General features: G+C 37.4%; 1 long non-coding RNA gene across 3 annotated transcripts in view; it reads right to left on the bottom strand.

The window, feature by feature from the left end:
* Positions 1 to 23091, bottom strand: part of LOC127683483 (uncharacterized) — a 62007-nt gene that overhangs the window by 4616 nt on the left and 34300 nt on the right. For 2 of the 3 annotated variants that reach the window (XR_007977558.1, XR_007977557.1), the window contains 2 exons: positions 1559 to 1857; positions 238 to 315 (listed from right to left, as the gene is read on the bottom strand). This is a non-coding gene — a long non-coding RNA (uncharacterized LOC127683483). Of the gene's footprint in view, positions 1 to 159; positions 316 to 1558; positions 1858 to 23091 lie in introns of all 3 variants that reach the window. The other variant, XR_007977559.1, reaches the window with a different exon arrangement.

Genomic DNA, 23091 nt, shown 5'->3' with positions numbered 1-23091 from the left:
TATGAGTTTCATTTCTATGGAAATGTAGACAAGAAATTCAAGACAAAATTCCCTCTCAAGACTATTATTATATTTTAGATGCCTTTAGTTCCAAAAAGAGAAGATTGTAACATGTGATTTGTAAATTTATCATGATTAAGTTTCATCTGTATAACTTACATGCATAAACATTTACACGTATGTGGATCTCAAAAACTAATTTCAATTTTGACCCCAAGTAACTTGAAAATAACGTACAGGCATTCTTGTCATTGGTAGTAAATTCATCATTATATCATTCACTGTATCGATGTTTGTTGCTTTTACACATAAAGGCTGTGAAAAGTACAGAGAAGAATGGCATAAAATAATGTTGAAGCTCATGATTACAAAAGTAGTTAATGTCTAATCATTACTCATAATCTACAGTCTGCAATGGCAACTCTAATATAGAATAAACATCCTGTTTTCTTCACTTGAAATAACTCTGGAAGACTATCCATCTACCATATTTATCACAAAATTAACTATGTGGGTGCTTGGTATTCAAACATAATTGTAACAGGTTGTGTATGACAAAGGAAGACTGAGTAGCCATGGGTGCAGGAGCTCAGCATCCTGATTTTACTTTCATTATGGCAGCAGACAGGCAGGGAGGGTGGTTGAAATAGAGCACAACTATTTGTTTCCTCTCCATCTAGACTTCCCTCATTTCACACCCTTACTTTCATGCACAGCATGTGCACAGTTTTAGTGAGGTTTAATAGCATCTATTAAAAAAAACAAAAGACAAAAACAAAATTAAAAAACAGAACTTTGTAGTATATGTGGGGTATGAGTTTTATCCTAAGCACCATACACACATGACTACACACACACACACACACAAACACAAACACACACCACAAACATACACCAATGATAAATTAATAAAAGTGATTTCAAAGCAGAAGTTACATGAAAAGATATCCCTATGAGGAGAACCTTCAAATATAAGGATAAAGAACTAGGATTATGTAGCTGGCTCTCCAAAGCAGTTTTGAGGATGCACAGAGACATACTGAAAGGGTAGGGGACAGAAGTTAAGAGATAAAATGATACTGAACATGTGCTTGTGGAGAGCACATTAATTCTTGATAATATTTTACTCTGTTTAAGACTTGTTCATGGTTATCTAATATAATAATAATTAGTTTTGATTAGACAAATATTTTAAATAAAAATAGCTGAACAACACTTAATATATAATCAGTAAGATCTCAGGGGAAAAAGCTGTTTATTTCTAATAATAATACTTGGCTTGGAAATGTAGCTGATGTACTTTTCAGTCATTTAAAAAAATATTTCCTCTGTTTTGTTGCTTTATCATGTGGATCAGTTTTGGTCATAGTGCTTTCTATATGTGACATATAAAAGACACATGTGTGCATGCCATTCCCATGGATCTGTTCTATATATGTAAATCTCACTATCCTCTCCACCCTCTTCTTATGTCTCCATCTTCCATTACTCTACAAACTGCCTGTCTCTCTGCTACTCATGAACTTGAAACGTCAGTTTTAGTTTTGAATTTACATACACTGTCACAGCTTTGGATGTCCTCAGTGAATATCATCTGTGGATCCCATGGAACTTTATCCCTTGACCTCTATCCTTATCAGTGGACCAGTAGACATTCAAATACTTGAGCATTCTAGGACCAACTGTTTTTATCTGTTCAATTAAATACTAAAGGTGGCCAAAAATTTTCCAGTGGGCCAAAACAGATCAAGTGTCTTGCAAGTACAGATTTCGTGGATGCTGACTAGGTCCACATCATCCATGGCCCACAGGTACTTCAGCGGGATGACACATTTTATCTTAAACTTTTCCTTATTCCTAGAAAAGAAATCAAGTATCTCAGTTAGATACCATAATACAGAAAAAGATTTCCCACACTATGTAATGTAACATGTAACAGTCAAATACAAGAATATTATACAATATTTACTAAAGGACACACATGCACACTCAAACACAAACATACATGTCTCAATCATATGAAACATTTGGACTTATATTTTCTTTCCATCTGAAAATTCAGAGGAAATGCATAAACCTAAAACCTAATTCCAGTATGTCTGATAACAGGTAATATCCCTTGAAAATAAAAATTATGACAATCATCTGTTATGAGACTAATAATGCTCTTTCCATAATGTGACTGTAAATCTCAAAATAGTTTTAAATGTCACTACACAGCAGAAGCGTAACAACTATATGGTCTTTCAAGAAAACCATTCATTTTAGCTTCCTTTACTCTCAAAAATCAAAGTGAATTTCACTTACACCAACTACACTTGCAAGCATGCTACCAGTGTATGTATGTATGTATGTGTATATATATATCAGTACTAAATATATATATATATATATATATATATATATTTCATTCAAATGAGTCAATTACTTAGAGGAGCCAGACAGGAAAGAGGCAGATTCCCATGAGCCTCTGCAGTGGCAGGGAGCTGCAGTTGGAGGAGAAAGCAGAGGTGAAGGCAGAGGCAGAGGCGGAGGCGGAGGTGGGGCAAAGGGGGAGACAGGAGGGGAAAAAATGGAGGAGATCCCAGGAATGACCAGACCCGATCCTCCTTCCCCAGCTCCAGAAAGACCCCAAGGCCAGGTCCACAGGCACTTGCTACAGGACTCTGGACACACCACCTACATGTTGATTATTATCTTTTAAAAATTGTATTTCCAAGTGCGGACTGGAGGTGAGTTGAGTAGAAATGACAAGAAGGATGACAGCCAGGATATTCATTTATTTTGAAATTTGTTTCTTTAAAAGAGCCATATTACAGTATTTCAGGTAATGATCTTATCTCCTCCTTAGAATCAAAAAAAAGACTTCAAAACAAACAAAGACTTTATAGGGCATCACATTTCCATGGGGGCTCTGTGCCCCACCAGGACCAAGTGTTCACTGTCCCGACAGTTAAAAAGAAAGGAAAACTCTATGGAAAAGAGCTGAGTTCGATTTGTAATGACGGAAAATGGCCCACAGCAATTCTGGTAGGACTCACATGATTCAATTCTGGTTTCCTAAGGATAAATCTCATAAAAAAAGACCAGTGTTGCCTGATCTTTCAGAGTTAACAGTAGGGTGGGATTTGTACAAGTAAAGATTGCAGTAAAGTAACTAAAGTTATCTTTCCTTTGGTTTTCTCATGTGGCCATGTGGAGGGTTACTTCATACTTGCATAGGAATGTCACCTGGTATGCATGCCAATTCAGATGCATTTGACTACCAGAGTTCTTCATTCTCTGTCTTGCACTACTCTTTTTCTGAGAGGCAGTATAGAGTATGTGACTCCTTCGTGTAACTCTTTGCTACACATATCAAATTGGATCTAATGATCTACTTGTCTATATATCATGAAATATTGGTACAGAAATGTAGATCCTCATGGCTATGAAACAAGTATTCTTTTTAAAAAAAAATTACAACTCTTTTTTTTTATTGAATATCGTCTTCATTTACATTGCCAATGGTAAAACCTTTGCCGATATCCCCCTCCCCTAAGACTATTATGACTCCTGATTTCTGTGATTAAATATGGCCTTGACCTCTTGATGATGGTTATGAATGGATTAGCGAATTATAGAGTAAAGTTTTCTATGGGACCTGACTTTCAAATATTATAATAAAGTACCAGAATTTCTACAGTATTGGGATCAAATGGTTATTTTGATTCTCAGTATTTCTAGGACTCCCAATGTCAAAGCAGATTTCTTGATGCTCTGGTGTATGATCTTTCTGACTCCTTTGACCAAGGTTTGGTGGCCATGGTTTAGGAGTTAGTATGTAATATGTATGCAGTATGGTTTGAAGCCACAGGATATTTTATTTTCTGTATCCTGAATAGGTGTAGTTTTCTATAATAGTCTCCATGCATTGCCAAGAGAACCTTCTTTGATATATGGGTAAGGGCTACAATATCTATAAAAATTATCTTAAATATTTAGAAGAGAGTATGGAATCATGCTTGTTTAGAGAAACTGTGATAGGACCTTCTCTAAGAGCCATGACCTCCTATCTTCCCATGCTTCCAATAGTGGACATGATTTTCTGCACCTCAGAAATTAGATAATACCATAATATGGTTTTTTTGTTATAGTTATCATAGTTGTATATATCTTTCATTTAAAAAATAGTATTTGGTCTGAGGTATTGATCTCTCAGTTATGCTAGTTCGCTCAGTTGTCCACTAGAGGTACTCTGATCTAAATGGAGATTTTTCTGCAATCCAAGCACATTTGAAAATCTGCTCTTAGTTTTCCAGTTTTGATGGACAAAACTTACTGGCCCTACACATCACTCAACATGGAACCTTGGGGAAAGTTGGTGAGTGAAGAAAGTTGGAACTAACCTAAATGTCAGAGTTGACTAAGTTTTCAGTAATCTCCATAATTTGTGTTTTCTGCAAAATATTTTTCAATGTCTGTAAGGAGTTTCTTCAAACAAAGGAAGTATGATGACCTCCGAGTTATATGAGCGCTGGCTAGCTGTACCCCAAATGGTCAGTGATGAAGAAAAATTGTCAGCAGTAAAGAGGTAATGGCTGGTGAACTGTGTGACCAACATCAACCAAATAGAAGTAATATTTGCTTACACACATTAGAGAATATATATCCCACAAATATTCAGTAAAAATACTGACAGCAAAAGGTTTCAATTGTTCACAAAAATGGAATACATTTTTTTTGTTTTTTTTCCCCTTAATAGCAAGATGCATAGCCTTTATTTTTTTTAATTTTTTTATTTAATATTTTTATTTTCTATATTCTTCGTTTACATTCCAAATGATTTCCCCTTTCCCGGATCCCCCCTCCCCATATGTCTCATAAACCTTCTTCTCTCCATCCCTTCTCCAATCACCTCCCTCCTTTTTCTCTGTCCTTATATTCCCTTCCAATGCTAGATCAATCCTTTCCAGGATCAGGACCCTCTCCATACTTCTTCATGGGAGTCATTTGTTATGCGATTTGTGCCTTGGGTATTCAGGGCTTCTTGGCTAATTAATATCCACTTATCAGAGATTGCATTCCATGTGTATTCTTTTGTGATTGGGTTACCTCACTTAGGATGATATTTTCCAAATTAAACCATTTGCCTAAAAATTTTGTGAATTCATTGTTTCTAATTGCTGAGTAGTATTCCATTGTGTAAATATACCACATTTTCTGTATCCATTCCTCCTTTGAGGGGCATCTGGGTTCTTTCCAGCTTCTGGGTATTATAAATAAGGCTGCTATGAACATAATGGAGCATGTGTCTTTATTGCATGCTGGGGAATCCTTTGGGTATATGCCGAGGAGAGGTATAGCAGGGTCCTCTGGAAGTGTCATGTCCAGTTTTCTGAGGAACCTCAAGACTGATCTCCAAAGTGGTTGTAGCATCTTACAGCCCCACCAGCAGTGGAGGAGCATTCTTCTTTCTCCACATCCTCACCAACACCTGCTGTCTCCTGAGTATTTGACCTTAGCCATTCTGACTGGTGTAAGGTGAAATCTCAGGGTTGTTTTGATCTGCATTCCCCTAATGACTAATGATGTTGAGCACTTCTTAAGGTGCCTTTCAGCCCTCCAAATTTCTTCAGGTGAAAATTCTTTGTTTAGATCTGTACCCCATTTTTAATAGGGTTATTTGGTTCCCTGGGGTCTAACTTCTTGAGTTCTTTGTATATATTGGATATTAGCCCTCTATCAGATGTAGGGTTGGTGAATATCCTTTCCCAATTTGATGGTTGCAGCTTTGTCCTTTTAACAGTGTCTTTTGCCTTACAGAAACTTTGTAATTTTATGAGGTCCCATTTGTCAATTCTTGATTTTCAAACAGAGTTGTGACTTAGGGAGTCACTGTGGACCATGCTTATGATTATCAGTTTTATATTACAGTTAAATTCGTCATTTTAGCCACCACCCCACCCTGAAACTGGGAAAACATTTCAAGCAATATTTTGAGTATACATTCTTACTTTCCTTTTATTATGGAGGTCTATTCAAAAGATACAATTACTCTTTCCCCTTTTTTCATATTTACAAATTGAGTAAACTTGTTTTAATATAACTGTCTCTTTGTTCAGTTTTTTAGAAGAACTCCCACCATCAAATGCTGCTTTTCTGGGACAACTGTTTTGAATCCTAAATAAAATAGCCAGAAATTCTCCTGTAAATCCAATCTATAATCTATCTGTTGCAACAGCACCATTTCTCTTGTGCCTTCCTAGATGCTGAAATAAAGTCCTGGCTACTGATATTACCAAAAAGGTAATTGGTCATTTATTTTAAGCCTAGCTTTGATAAGCCTTTACAATGTGACAGGAAGACAGGATTATCCTCAGAGTCTGGGTTACTTTGTTGTGGTTGATGGAGGTGTTAGCTTTAGTTTTGTTTCATTTTGTAAAGTAAGTACATGTTTGAATGGCGTTCTTCTGGAGAGGAAGAATCATTGGTGCATTTTAAGTAAGTAAAATATGAATGAGTATCTGATCTCAATGATGCAGTCTTTTGTCAGTTGTGATTTAGAATATCCTTAGACTAAGTCAGTGAGAATAAATGCTGTGAAATTAATAAAAAATCCTGGATACTGGGTTTACCAATCAAGACTGAATTCTGATGTAATCAGTATCAGTGTAGAATTTGTAAGATGCTACTTGTTATCATAATTGTTTCCTCAACAAAACAAAGGTAATGCAATGTATTATTTTTTTATCAGGTATGGTTATTGTGACTCCTGATTTCTGTGATTAAATACGTCCTTGACCTCTTGATGCTAGTTATGATTGGTTTAGAGAATTATAGAGTAAATTTTTCTATGGGACCTGACTTTCAAATATTATAATAAAGTACCAGAATTTTTACAGTATTGAGATCAAATAGTAATTTTGATTCTCAGTATTTGAGTTTCTGATTCACTATTAATTGACCAACTGCCCTGGGACCTGAAAAGAATATATTATAGGACAGCCTAACTGAGAATAAATATTTCTCATATTGCAAAGGATCAAATATCCTAAGGGGAAAAATGGTTACAAAGAACCAAACACTGCAGATCCATAACTATCCAGTTTCTTCTACGTAGGCATTATTTCATTACCTCCCAACATAATAAACCTGAGGATCAAGCTGTTACCACGGCATTTGCACTGAACCATCAGTGAAATGTGAATGTTACCACACAGATGGGTTTGACTGTCTCTTGCCTTTTAGTTAGCCCATGGGAACTTTGAGTAGAAAGTTCCCTCCTTAGTTGTGCCTTATTTAAGCATCCTTAAAAATATACACAGCCATGAATGTGTCAAAGACAACCAGAGTTAATCAAGTGGACAATATGTATAACATTCTGGCCATCTCAGGGTGAAAACTGGAAATCATTCTCTTATATAATATTGGACAGTGATGATTACACTTGAATATCTGATCTCACAATCATCTTTTAAATTTCTAACAAGAAGCCCACCTCGATACTTTATTAAAACTAATGTTATCTCAAAATTTTGAAGTACGTACTTTTAGCCTCCCAGACTCTTAAGTAAAATGTGATTAGTAAGTATGCAAAATGACAGAGACCCTCTTTGTTTGCCCTGTTTTGTCACAGATTTCTCTTGTAACATTCCTCATAGATAATTCTCCAAAACTGTTTGGGCTAGATATTGTTGCAGTGTGGTATGAAACTTCATTCTATCATGGACCCGCAGGAAATACCTCATGTGACCAGGTTACTACATCTAATATCATCACCCAAAATGAACCAGAACATGGAGTCAGCAGCTGCCCCAAGGGGAGGACATACACCCCTGACCATGATGAACCAACAATAAGTCAAGCGTCTCCTCCTCTCTCTGAGGGCACTAACGTTGTGGTATACATGTCCTACTACTATAAGTTAAAAGTTAGAATCATTTAGCACTGAACTATGAATTATAACAAACAACAATGAAGAATTTGCTAACCCATGTGAAGGGACACTTCACCTATGTGTTATAATTTCCTATTGCAAGAGATTGCCTCCACATTTTGGTACCTCTTTGCACTGGTCCTGAACTTATGCAAAAAGTAAACCCCAGAAATGAGAGTAATTAACTAATTATATGTCACTTACTTTGATATAAAGAGTATTAATTTAGATGTATATTATACATTGAATAGCAATTCAATACCAAATTGGTTTTTCTCTACATGAAAGGTCTGGCTGTCCCAAATCTTACTGTGTAGACCAGGCTGACCTCAAACTCACAGAGATCATCTTGGCTCAGCTTCTGAGGTCTGGGTATAAAGACACAGGCCAAAATGATTTTCTTTTATGCAAGTTTTAAAATATAGCCTAATATACCAGTATGGAATTCATCGACACTATGAACTAAGATTTGAGCACTCAGATCTGTAAGTTGGGAGGGAAGAAACAAGGACTGTAAAAGAAGTGCAGGCAGACAAATTATGTTGTGAAATGAAGATACTACTGTTAATTTATGATTTCACTTTTTTATTAGAATCAGAGAATCTAGAAGGCAATAGGAATGAAACCCAGCAAGCAACTTCTCAAACTCCTCCTGTACCAATGAAAAAACAAGTGTTTCGTACACTTCCGCCAATTGTATGCTTGGACAAAATGCTACCTTCTATACTTGTGAGATTTTTTCCAATTTGGGTTTCTAAACCTGTCCCATTTCCCATAATTTCTGGGAACCTATTTTCTAAGCAAATTATTTCACCAAACTGATGAATATATAGATAACCTATTCATGAGGTAAGATCCTTTAAAAATAGAAGCAAATCCTACTGAAATTAGTCTTCTAATTTAAAGAAAAATGAAAAATCAAAAAGAAATAGTATTCCATGATTTTCACTGATTTCAGCAAAGACCCAAACTCACCAGCTTGTTGTATGAAATGGATATTTGGAATTGCCCCACTGATTCTCCAACTATTAATACTTTGAACTGTGTTACGATTCCATATTACTCTAGAGTCTACCTTAATATTATTGCCTCTGGTATTACTCAACCTTATAATCAAAACTGTTATCTGATATTAACAATGAATTAGATACACACATTGTTTTTGCTATATATTGATCTTTTTATCCTTCTGGACTATATAAAATTGTCCTTTAATAGACTTAGTCTATTTTAAAGATGCTACTAGATTTCCGTTGGACATATTCATTTACTGTCCAGAATCTCTTTTAGCACTATGACTATGCCATGAATTTATGCTGCACGTGACCAAGTTTATCATGTTAGACACATGAGAATTACTGCCCATTCCTTAGGTATTTTAGATCAGGATTTTTTGTCATCAATAACTGTAATCATGTAATCAATTGAAAAAGAAAAAAAAACATGGAGTAAATCTGTGTATGGTTGTCATTTTTACAGAGTGAAACCATAGTAGAACAATTGAAAATTGCTTGGGTTCTTAAATGTGACAGCATCTTTAGATAAAGATAGTGTAAAATAAGAAGTCACAGAAAGAAGAAAATAAAAGTCTCAGAAGTATAGTGGAAAAAGAAAGATATATTAAAAACACAAATGCCAGGATTCACAGTAGAGGTCAGGATAAACGGGAAGTCAAATAGTGATGTGATCTCTGAGAGAAAACTATCCCAATAGTAACTTGGGATGGCATGCTCGAGAAAGAGATTCAAAGAAGAAAAGTAAAGGTAATAGGGCACCATTCACGAAAATGCTTTGGTGACTAGAAGTGTGATTCAATCTTGAGGATTATTTAATTACCAGAATCCCTTGATGATTCAAATTGTGAAAAATGGGTTAGGGAAGGAAATATATTTGGAAGCTAAAAAAGAAAAAGTTCAATGTCTTCTTCATTCCTTTCCGTTGTAGCTATACGTCCATATTTGCCATGGCTCTGGTTTACCTTCAAAGACATATTTGTGCTTCAGCAGTTTGGGTCTGTAATAATAGAAGCTTGTCCTTATCCCACACAGGAGATGTTATCAATAATTGTGGAAAAGGGACAAGAATCAGATCAAATATTCCGATACTCATCAGAAAAATCACACTGGACTCTGAGGGATAAGATTTACACTGAACAACAGATCAACTGGAATGAAGAATCTGTGTTCACAGCAGCTTCTGTTTTAAATGTGAGGAAGTTTTTTGCATCTCTAAGATTCAGCATCCCTCTAGAGATGTATATGTACTTTCAGTCCCTGAGCTTACCAGATGATGACAGTTTTCCTGAACTATGGATACATGATCTTCGAATAAGAGTCAAGGTAGGTAAAAGTCTGACAAGCTCAAAGATGCTTCACCAAGACACAGGTGAACACTTTAATTTTTTTTATTTTCTATATTCTTTGTTTACATTCCAAACAACTTTCCCTTTCCCAGTTCCCCCTCCCCATAAGTCCCATAATCCCTCTTCCCTCAGCCCATTCCCCAATCAACCCCCTCCCACTTCCCCTGTCCTGGTAATCCCCTACAGTGCTGAATCAAGCATTTCCAGGACCAGGGCCCTCTCCTTCTTGGGAATCATTTGACATGTGAATTGTGTCTTGGGTATTCAGAGCTTCTGGGCTCTTATCCGCTTATCAGTAACTGTATTCCATGTGTGTTCTTTGGTGATTAGGTTACCTCACTTAGGATGATATTTTCCAGTTTCAACCATTTGCCTAAGAATTTCATGAATTATTGTTTTTAATTGCTGAGTAGTATTCCATTGTGTAAATATACCACATTTTCTGTATCCATTTCTCCATTGAGGGGCATCTGGGTTCTTTCCAGCTTCTGGCTATTATAAATAAGGCAGCTATGAACATAGTGGAACATGCATCCTTATTGCATACTGGGAACCCTCTGGATTTATGCCCAGGAATAGTATAGCAAGGTCCTCTAGTAGTGTCATTCCCAGTTTTCTGAGGAACCCCCAGACTGATTTCCAGAATGGTTGTACCAACTTGCATTCCCACCAGCAGTGGAGAAATGTTCCTGTTTCTCTGCATCTTCACCAACACCCGCTGTCTCCTGAGTTTTTAATCTTAGCCATTCTGACAGGTGTGAGGTAAAATCTCAGGGTTGTTTTGATTTGCATTTCCCTGATGAGTAATGATCCTGAATATTTCCTAAGGAGCTTCTCAGACATTCAAAATTCTTCACGTGAAAATTCTTTGTTTAGCTCTGTACCCCATTTTTAATAGGGTTATTTGGTTCTCTGGAGTATAACTTCTTGAGTTCTTTGTATATATTGGATATTATCCCTCTGTCAGATGTAGGGCTGATGAAGATCTTTTCCCAATTTGTTGCTTGCCATTTTGTCCTTTTGAAAATGTCCTTTGCCTTGCAGAAACTTTATTATTTTATGAGGTCCCATTTGTCAGTTCTTGATCTTAGAGCATAAGCTATTGGTTCTTTTCAGGAACGTTTCCCTTGTTCCCATGTCCTCAAGGGTCTTCCCCAGTTTCTTTTCTATTCGTTTCAGTGTGTCTGGTTTTATGTGGAGGTCCTTGATCCGCTTGGAGTTGAACTTTAGTACAAGGAGAGTTTGTTGTATGTGAACATTCTCATACATCAGATGGGCTTTGTTTGGCATTACAAATGTTCCCACTTATGTCCCCTTTCTAACTCTACCACCTGAAGTATTGGGAGGGCAAATAATAATAGTGATAAAAGTGTTTTACAAAATGCATGTCTTAAATCATTCTTACCACAAAAAATCCTTCCTCTTATATAACAACAGTACAAAATAGCTATTATACTATAGACTTGTAATATATTCTGAGATAATTGTATGTTGGCCTCTGTCCAGTAGATATATAAAACTGTTTTCCTTCTCTACCAAAAAATCAAACAGTATTTTCCCCTTTTCCTCATGTTGTCATCGTAACCCCTTGTCAAATACTGAAGAATTAGACTAACTTACTTCTAAATAGTCTAACGTGCTTAACTTACCAGTGAGCATTAGTAACTCTAGAGCAAATATCATTATTTTATTTTTATTTGGGCCATGATCTAACATTGCTTCTCAGTAGACTGTGGAGCTGGCCCCAGACATCAAGAGAAAAGATAATGCTCTGATAGCAGGCATGGTCAATAACATTAGACAATGGTACCGAATGATCCCCCTTTGGCACTGAAGCTTGACAAATGTGTCTGGCTCTCATTGCCAGAAACATGAGACCACATCATTGGGAGGAAAGTGAAGATCAGTAACTAGAGGTGGACATGTGTTTTCAAAGCAATTTAAAGGTACAGGAACACCTGGGAATCTTCCATTTGTTTATTTTTCTATCCTTATTACAACATGAACGCTAATTGTGGTATTTCATGAATAAAGGTACTTTTCTCTCCTCAAACATGCTGCTGCTTACAATTAATTTAAATACTTGAATATTTACATATTTTAATTGAATATTTACACATTTTAAGGAATGGATATGAAACTGAGACACTCACATGTAAAACAGTGTGCTTAAGTAAGAAAGTTCACCATTATTTCAGGTGTTCCCAATGGTGTACATGTATATTACAACTTCACTCTCTGTGAACTGAAAGTACAAGTTCACCCAATTATACAACCAGAATGAGGCATTTCCTGGCCCTGCCATTTTTGGATATTTGTTTATTTTCAGAAAGAACACTTTGCTTTTTGTTTGTTTTATTGTTTTTTTAATGCTTACTGTTCATTTTTTCTTCTTTTAATATTACTATTATTACTACCAATTTATTCATTCATTCATTTATTAATTTTCATCTTGAAACTGCTACACTCTACCTCTTCACCCTTTATGAGTCTCTTTCCTTCTCCTCTGAGCAGGTCAGGGTCCCCACGTGTTATCCTTGCACCCTGACAAATCAATTCTCTTCAAGGTTAGCACAACTTCTCCTACTGAGGCCAGCTGGGTTAGGGGTTTCCACAGATAGTCAACAGTTTTAGGTATAGACCCTGTTCCAAATGTTGGGGGACCCACATGGAGTCCGAGCTGCACATTTGCTACATATATGCCATATGTCACAGCGCAGCTTCTGTATGCTTTTTGGTTGGTGTTCACTTCTTGGCAGCTCCCATGGCCCACAGTAGTTGAGTCTGTTGATCTTCTTGTGGAGTCCCTATCTTGATCAGGGCCCTGAATCCTTTCCCCAGTTATTCACTAAGAGTCCATGAGCTCTATCTAATGTTTCCCTGTGGGTCTCTATCTGTTTTAGCCAGCTGCTGGGTGAAGTCTCTCAGAGAGCAGTCATGCTAGGCTACTATCTGGATGTCCCACAGAGCAGCTGGCCTCCCCCGAGACAGTTTCAGGCTGAGAGTTGGAGAGCATATCTCTGATTTCAGGTAGAAGGGTGGACTGAAAGCCAGGAAAGGCAATCAGAATAGACAGTAGGGTTATGTCATTGACACTGTAGCCAGAACTCTGCTTCTTTGCTTCTATTCTTAGGTAAGAAAACATAGGCTTAGTTTCCACTTTTGAGTCAAGATTCTGGTTGGTGATAGGCTGGGAATCTCTTAAGGAAGTACGGTCTCAACCAGTGGTTCAGCCTTCCTAGTCATGCGACACTAATATAGTTCATCATACTGTGGTAATCCCAAACCATGGCATCATTTTGCTGTTATTTCATAACTGAAATTTTGCTACTGTTATGAATTATAATGTGTAATGTATGGAATTCCTGATATGCAGAATGTGGCCCCCAAACAGATTGTAACCTCCCATTTTAAAAAATTTTTTTCAAATACTTTCTACAATATACATTGGCCCTTAATATTGTTGTGGTTTTTTCATTACAAAAGGATCTTATAAGACACATATACGGAAGCTTATTTCTTCAGAATTATATGAAAATTGGCTTAGTGTCCTTGATGAAGCGTCTCTGCTTGGAAAAATTTCTGCTATAAAAAGGTATTGACACAGTATACACTTGAGGAAATGCCCAAAGATAGAAGTAATGCATTTTGGAGGTACACAGGCTTCTTTTTACAGGATTATAAGCTGGAATGATGTCCCAAGCCAAGAGGTTAGCTTTGCTAAGACATGTATATTCACTTTCTTTCTCACACAAGTGTGTTGTGGCATGTCTGTAATCCCACCACGTGAGAGTCTTCTGCATTATTATGGGCATGGTGTGGAAGACAGCCTATGCAATGCAGTTCTGTGCAAGTCAGATTAGAATATTGGTTTGAGCTCCTGAGTGACACAAGTTAAAAGAAGTGCGTGTTGTCTGCCAGCCCTCTGGCTTGGGACCTGTGTCCTGCCCAGAGAGCAGCAGGAGAGAAGCCCCTCAGCCATAGTCGCTCCCTGCTGGGACAGAAAAGGGTCACTAGGTACTGTATCACCCTGAGCTTTAGATCTCCGGTGGTGCAAACCACCAGGGGTCTGCCTGTGCCAAAGAACTGAGCACATAGGTGGTTTGCCCACAAGCCTGCTGGGCATGGGACCTGTGTCCTGCCAGGAGAGCAGCAGAGGAAGAGATTCCCCGCAGCCATAGTCACTCCCTGCCAGGACAGAAAAGGGTCACTAGATACAGATCACCCTGAGCTTTAGATCTCTGGGGGTGCAAATCCCCAGGGGTCTGCCTGCACTCAGGAACTGAGCACATAGGCGGTTCATCTGCAAGCCAGTCCATCACAGGACCTGTGTCCTATGTGAGAATCAACAGAGGGAGTGACCCCCACCACACCATCTTTGCTCCATAACAGAGCAGTCAGAGGACACCTGGTTGACCTTGACAACCTAAGTATAACATTGCTTGAGGCAAGACTGAGCAGGGCTCCAAAGGCACAAAAGAGGAAGGCAGCATATCAGTAATCTGTGCAAGAGGAAACCCAGTCATCCAGTGTTGCAGAAATAACCTTAAAGATCCACAGTAGGTGGAAGCACCAGCCAGTGTCAATAAGACCATCTAACACCAGGGAGAACTAGATGGCTAAAGGCAAACGTAGGAATGTTACTAACAGAAACCAAGGCATTATGGCAGCATCTGAACCCAATTCCCCAACAATAGCAAGTCCTGGATACCCCAACACACCAGAAAAACAAGAGTTGGATTTAAAAGCACTGGTAAGGATGATGATAGAGGACCACATGAAAGACATAAATAAATCTCTTAAAGAAATTCAGGAGAAAAATGATCAAAAACTAGAAGCCCTTACAAGGGAAACACAAAAATCACTTAAAGAAATTCAGAAGAGTATGGGTCAGAAGTTAATAGCCAGTAAGGAGGAAATGCAAAAATCACTTAAAAAAATACAGGAGAAGTTTGATCAACAGGCAGAAGTCATGAAAGAGGAAGCACAAAAATCTCTTAATGAATCAGAGGAAAACACAAACAAGCAAATGACAGAACTGAGCAAAAACTTACAGGATCTAAAAACAGAAGTAGAAACAACTAAGAAAGCACAAAGGGAGACAACTTTGGAGATAGAAAACCTTGGAAAGAAATAGACGCAAGGGACCATAGACCGCAAATATCAACAACAGAATACAAGAGATAGAAGAAAGGATCTCAGATGCTGAAGATACCATAGAAACCATGGACTCAACAGTTAAAGAAAATGCAAAATGCAAAAAGCTTGTAACCCAAAACATCCAAGAAATCCAGGACACAATGAGAAAGCCAAATCTAAGGATTATAGGCATTGATGAGAGTGAAGATTTTACAACTTAAAGGGCCAGCAAATATCTTCAACAAAATTATGGAAGAAAACTTCCCTAACCTAAAGAGAGAGATGCCTATGAATATACAAGAAGCCTACAGAACTCCAGACTGGACCAGAACAGAAATACCTCCCGTCACATAATAATCAAAACCCCAAATGTACTAAACAAAGAAAGAATATTAAAGGCAGTAAGAGAAAAAGAGCAAGTAACATATAAAGGGAGACCAGACTTCTCACCAGAGACCATGAAAGCTAGAAGATCCTGGGCGGAGCTCATGCAGACTCTAAGAGAACACAAATGCCAGCCGAGACTACTATACCCAGCGAAACTCTCAATTACTATAGATGGAGAAACCAAAATATTCCATGACAAAACCAAATTTACACAATATCTTTCCACAAACCCAGCCCTACAAAGGATAATAGGGGGAAAACACCATTACAACGAGGGAAACTATACCCTGGAAAAAGCGGGATATTAAGCTTCTTTCATCAAACCCAAAAGAAGAAAAACACACACACATAAAATTAAAATAAAAAATGATAGGAAGCAATAACCACTACTTCTTAATATCTCTTAACATCAATGGACTCAATTCCCCAATAAAAAGACATAGACTAACAGACAGGTTAAGTAAACAGGACCCTACATTTTGCTGCATACAGGAAACACACCTCAGTGTTAAAGACAAAAACTACCTTAGAGTAAAAGGTTGGAAGACAATTCTACAAGCAAATGGTCCCAGGAAACAAGCCAGAGTTGCCATTCTACTATCAGATAAAATTGACTTTCAACCTAATGTCATCAAAAGAGACATGGAAGGCTACTTCTTGCTGGTCAAAGGAAAAAATCCAACAAGAAGAACTCTCAATCCTGAACATCTATGCTCCAAATACAAGGGCACCCTCATTCATAAAAGAAACTTTACTAAAGCTCAAAACACACATTGCACCTAACATAATAATTGTGGGTGACGTCAACACACCACTCTCACCAATGGACCGATCAGGAAAACAGAAACTAAACAGGGAGACAGTGAATTGAAGCTTTGGACCAATTGGATTTAACAGATATATATAGAACTTTTCATCCCAAAGCAAAAGAATATACCTTTTTCTCAGTACCTCATGGTACCTTCTCCAAAATAGATCATATAGTAGGTCAGAAGACAGACCTCAACAAATATAAGAAGATCGAAATAATCCCATGCCTCCTTTTAGATCACTATGGAGTAAAAGTTGTCTTTAATAACAATAAAAACAACAGAAAGCCCACATACACATGGAAACTGAACAATACTCTACTCAATGATACCTTGGTCAAGGAAGAAATAAAAAAAGAAATCAAAGATTTCTTAGAATTTAACGAAAATGAAGGCACAACGTACACAAATCTATGGGACACAATGAAAGCAGTGCTAAGAGAAAAACTCATAGCTTTAAGTGCCTCCAAAAAGAAATTCGAGAGAGCATACACTAGAAGATTAACAGAACAACTGAAAGCCCTGGAACAAAAAGAAGCTAATTCACCTAGGAGGAGAAGAAGACAGGAAATCATCAAACTCAGGGCTGAAATCAATCAAGTAGAAACCAAGAGAACCATACAAAGAATCAACAAAACCAAAAGCTGGTTCTTTGAAAAAATCAACAAGATAGATAAACCCTTAGCCAGACTAACCAAAGGACACAGAGAAAGTGTCCAAATTAACAAAATTAGAAATGAAAAGGGAGATATTACAACAGAAACCGAGGAAATTCAAAAAATCATCAGATCCTACTACAAAAACCTGTACTTAACACAACTGGAGAATCTGGAGGAAATGGACATTTTTTAGACAGATACCAATTGCCAAAATTAAAACAGGATCAAATAGGCCATCTAAACAGACCCATAACCCCAAAAGAAATAGAAGGGGTCATAGATAGCCTTCCGACCAAAAAAGAGCACAGGACCAGATGGCTTCAGTGCAGAATTCTATCAGACCTTCAAAGAAGACTTAACACCAATACTCTTAAAACTATTCCACCAAATAGAAACAGAAGGAACACTACCCAACTCCTTCTATGAAGCCACTATTACTCTGATACCAAAACCATGCAAAGATCCAACTAAGAAAGAGAATTTCAGGCCAATTTCCCTTATGAATATCGATGCAAAAATACTCAATAAATTCTTGCCCACCGAATCCAAGAACACATCAAAACGATCATCCACCATGATCAAGTAGGTTTCATCCCAGTGATGCAGGGATGATTCAATATAAGGAAATCCATAAATGCTATCCACTACATAAAGAAATTCAAAGAAAAAAAGCCACATGATCATTTCATTAGATGCTGAAAAAGTATTTGACAAAATTCAGCACCCTTTCATGCTAAAAGTCTTGGAAAGGACAGGAATGCAAGGCCAATATCTAAACATAGTAAAAGCAATATACAGCAAACTGGTAGCCAACATCAAACTAAATGGAAAGAAACTTGAAGCAATCCCACTAAAATCAGGGACTAGACAAAGCTGCTCCCTCTCTCCATATCTTTTTAATATAGTTCTTGAAGTCCTAGCTAGAGCAATTAGACAACATAAGGAGGTCAAAGGGATACAAATTGGAAAGGAAGAAGTCAAACTATCACTATTTGCAGATGATATGATAGTATACTTAAGTGACCCAAAAAACTCTACTGGAGAACTCCTACAGCTGATAAACAACTTCAGCAAAGGGGCTGGCTACAAAATCAATGCAAGCAAATCAGTAGCCTTTATATAAGCAAAGGATAAGCATACTGAGAAAGAAATTAAGGAAATGACACCCTTCACAATAGCCACAAACAGCATAAAGTATCTTGGGGTGACTCTAACCAAACAAGTTAAAGACCTATATGACAAGAACTTCAGATCTCTGAAGAAGGAAATCGAAGAAGATCTCAGAAAATGGAAAAATCGTCCATGCTCGTGGATTGGCAGGATTAATATAGTTAAAATGGCCATCTTGCCAAAGGCAATCTACAGATTCAATGCTATCCCCATAAAAATCCCAACCCAGTTCTTCATAGAGCTAGAAAGAGCAATTCTCAAATTCATCTGGAATAACAAAAAACCCAGTATAGCTATTCTCAATAGTAAAAGTACTTCTGGGGTATTCAGTATCCCAGACCTCAAACTTTACTACAGTGATAAAAACTGCATGGTATTCCTACAATGTCAGGCAAGTGGATCAATGGAATAGGATTGAAGACCCAGAAATGAACCAACACACCTATGGTCACTTGATCTTCGACAAAGGAGCTGAAAGCATCCAGTGGAAAAAAGATAGTCTTTTCAACAAATGGTGCTGGTTCAATTGGAGGTCAGCATGCAGAAGAATGTGAATCGATCCATTCCTATCTCCTTGAACCAAGCTCAACTCCAAATGGATCAAGGACCTCCACATAAAACCTGACACACTGAAACTAATAGAAAAGAAACTGGGGAAGACCCTTGAGGACATGGGCACAGTGGAAAAGTTCCTGAATAGAACACCAATAGCTTATGCTCTAAGATCAAGAATTGACAAATGGGACCTCATAAAACTACAAAGTTTCTGTAAGGCAAAGAACACTGTCAAAAGGACAAAACGTCAACCAACAGATTGGGAAAGGATCTTCACCAACCCTAAATCCAACAGAGGGCTAATATCTAATATATACAAAGAATTCAAGAAGGTAGAACCCAGGGAACCAAATAACCCTATTAAAAAGTGGGATATGGAGCTAAACAAAGAATTTTCACATGAAGAACTTTGGAGGGCTGAGAAACACCTTAAGAAATGTTCAACATCATTAATCATTAGGGAAATGCAAATCAAAACAACCCTGAGATTTCACCTCACACCAGTCAGAATGACTAAGGTCAAAAACTCAGGAGAAAGCAGGTGTTGGCGAGGATGTGGAGAAAGAGGAACACTCCTCCACTGCTGGTGGGATTGCAAGATGGTGCAACCACTTTGGAAATCAGTTTGGCAGTTCCTCAGAAAACTTGGCATGACACTTCCTGAGGACCCTTCTATACCACTCCTGGGCATATACCCAAAGGATTCTTCAGCATGCAATAAGGACACATGCTCCACTATGTTCATTGCAGTCCTATTTGTAGTAGCCAGAAGCTGGAAAGAACCCAGGTGTCCCTCAACGGAGGAATGGATACAAAAAATGTGGTATATTTACACAATGGAGTACTATTCAGCCATTAGAAACAATGAATTCATGAAATTCTTAGACAAATGGATGGAGTTGGAGAACATCATACTAAGTGAGGTAACCCAGTCTCAAAAGATCAATCATGGTATGCACTCACTGATAAGTGGATATTAGCCTAGAAACTTTGAATACCCAAGACATAATCCACATATTAAATGATGTCAAAAAAGAGTGGAGGAGTGGCTCCTGGTTCTGGAAAGACTCAATGCAACAGTATAGGGGAATACCAGAACAGGGAAGTGGGAAGGGGTAGATGGAGGAACAGGGGGATGGAAGAGGCCTTATGGGACTTGTGGGGAGTGGGGACCCAGAAAAGGGGAAATCATTTGAAATGTAAATAAAAAATATATCAATAAAGAAAAAAATGTAAAAAAAAAAAAGAAGTGTATATGTATAATACCCGTGGGTTACTTGCATCCTAATATTATTACCATAGTATTGTGAATATTGAACATTTAAATATGTATCATTAATTAGAACATGTAGCTATTACTGAGTTCTTCTTTCTCAACCATAACTCTCTAGAGAAGTCTGGGTCAGGTATAGCTTTGACTTCTTTGGATAATTTTCCTGTATGATATGTTGTAGAATGATTTCTTAAGTACCAGGAACTTTGAGCTCTCATTTTGACATAGGACTCCAGTATCTCTGCCTTACCTATACCAGAAGATTTTATACCTGCATTGTGTAGGGTTTCTAGAGTGCTTTTTGCTCCTTGTGTTCCAGAGTGTCACAAGAGTGTTAAATGGATTCATAATACATAAGATATTAAATGTGTCCCCATGGGGGCTGGAAAGATGGTTCATTGTTTAACAACACTATATTTCCATACAGAGAACACACATGACCTGCAACAAGCTTCATTCATTTTATTTCCAGAGAACCTGACACCTTCCTCTGGATTCTGTGGGTAGCAGTTATACATATAATACAGAGAAATTCATACATAATTTTAAAAGATTTCTCATAATTATATAAGGGGAATTAATTTTCAGATAATATTTTAGCCAACACTTTAGCTGTATATTTTTGGGGGGAGGGGTCATCCATTTGTTTATTTTTGTGCACATGCACAAGCTATTCATGCAGTCTATGGCATTACTATATCCAAGGTTTCATTTCTTTTATTACATATTTGCTTTATTTACATTTCAAATATTATTCTCTTTGTCATTTTCCCTCTGAAAACACCATATCCCATCTCACAGACCCCTTCACACCCACCCATCCACTCCCCAATTTCGTGTCCTGGCATTCCCCTTTATGGGGACAGCAAGACTTCACAAGACCCATGTTCTCTCCTCTCATTGATTTCTAAAAAGTCCAACCTCTGCTATAGTTAGAGCCATGGTTCCCTTCATATGTACTCTGGTTGGTGGGTTAGTTCCTTGGAGCTCTGGGGTTACTGGTTGTTTCATATCTTTGTTCCTCCTATGGTGCTGCCAAACCCTTCGGCTCTCTAGCTCCTCCATTGGGGACCCTGTGCTCAGTCCATTGGTTGGCTGTGAGCATCAACTTCTGTATCTGTCAGGCACTGACAGAGCCTCTCAGGAGACAGCTATATCATGATCCTGTCAGCTAGCACTTGTTGGCATCCACAACAGTGACAGGTTTGGTAACCATATAGGGGATGAATCCCTATGCGGGGCAGTCTCTAAATGGCCTTTCCTTTAGTTAGTACTCTACCCTTTGTCTCTAAATTTCCTCCTATGGGTATTTTGATCCCCCTTCTAAAAATAATGGAAGTATCAACATTGTGGTCTTCCTTCATGTTGATCTTCATGTGGTCTGTGAATTGTATCATGGGTAATTTGAACTTTTGGTTTGATATTCACTTATCAGTGAGGGCATATCATGAGTTATGGTTTTGTTTGTTTGATTGGTTGGATGGTTTTAGGTTACCTCACTCAGGATATGTTCTAGTTCTACCCATTTGCCTAAGAACTTCATGAATATTGATATTAATAGATGAGTAGTACTCCATCATATAAATATGCCACATTTTCTGCATCCATTCCTCTGTTGAGGGACATGTGGGTTCTTTACAGCTTCTGCCTATTATAAATACAGCTACTGTGAACAAAGAGGAGCATGTGGCCTTATTGTCTGTTGGAGATTCTTCTGGGTATACACCAAGGAGTGGTTTATCTGGGTCCTCGGTAGTACTATGCCCAATGTTCTGAGGAACTGCCAACCTGATTTCCAGAGTGATTTAACCAGCTTGTAATCCCACTACCAATGTAGGAGTGTTCCTCTTTGCCCACATCCTCACCAGCATCTTTGCCCCCCAAGTTCTTGATCTTGGCCATTCTGACTGGTGTGAGGTAGAATCTTAGGGTTGTTTTGATTTGCATTTTCCTGATGATTAAGGATGTTGACAATGTAATATTACTTGTCAGTCAATCAACAATAAAATTCTCCATTTTTATCTATAGTATTTTACTGAAGATGCCAGAAGCAAACTACCTCCTCCTTAAGCAGCTCATCCGTGTGCTAATAAAAATTGAAACCTCTACCAAGAATCACCTAGACACCTACATCTTATCTGTCCATATATCCCCATGTGTTGTGGGATCAGACTTGTGCAAACTCCTTAATTGGAAGTGACCTCTCAAAAAAGGTAAGGGGATCTGATTTTTCCCTTTGTGAACAAAGTAGTCATTATGATCAAGAAATGGGGAATACCTCGGAAAGGTCAGTGATGTTAAAGGAAACCCTAGAATTGGATTATTCTGGAGTGTGAGATATATTGATCTATTTCAGGAAACATTGGGGAGATTGTTAATATAGTTTGAAGGAAGTTAATCATTTGATTTTTGTTCTTTCTTTCCTTTTTTCTCTCTGTTCATATAAAAGGACATTTCATAGAATTATATATATGTGTATATATATACACACATATATATATATATACATATACATATATATGTATGTATGGATATATACAAACAATGTGTGATATACTTATATACAGAAAAGAATAGTGTATGTTAGCATTATTATTATTATTTCTGGTACAAATAATGCTTTGTTTTATTTAACTCTTAATTTTCCTAGAAAACTATATATATTTATATTTTTCAATACTTTAAGTTCTTATTACAGTACCCTTATCTAAGCCTCATCCTCACAACTCCCTATTCCCTCAGTTTACTTTTAATTTAAATCTTTCTTTTTTTTTCATGCTTTTTTTATTCGATATAGTCTTTATTTACATTTCAAATGA

This window comes from Apodemus sylvaticus, chromosome 4, assembly GCF_947179515.1.
Source record: "Apodemus sylvaticus chromosome 4, mApoSyl1.1, whole genome shotgun sequence".
NCBI classification, from domain to species: Eukaryota; Metazoa; Chordata; class Mammalia; order Rodentia; family Muridae; genus Apodemus; species Apodemus sylvaticus.
The sequence above is the reverse complement of the archived record's forward strand: the minus strand, read 5'-3'. Positions and strand labels throughout refer to the sequence as shown.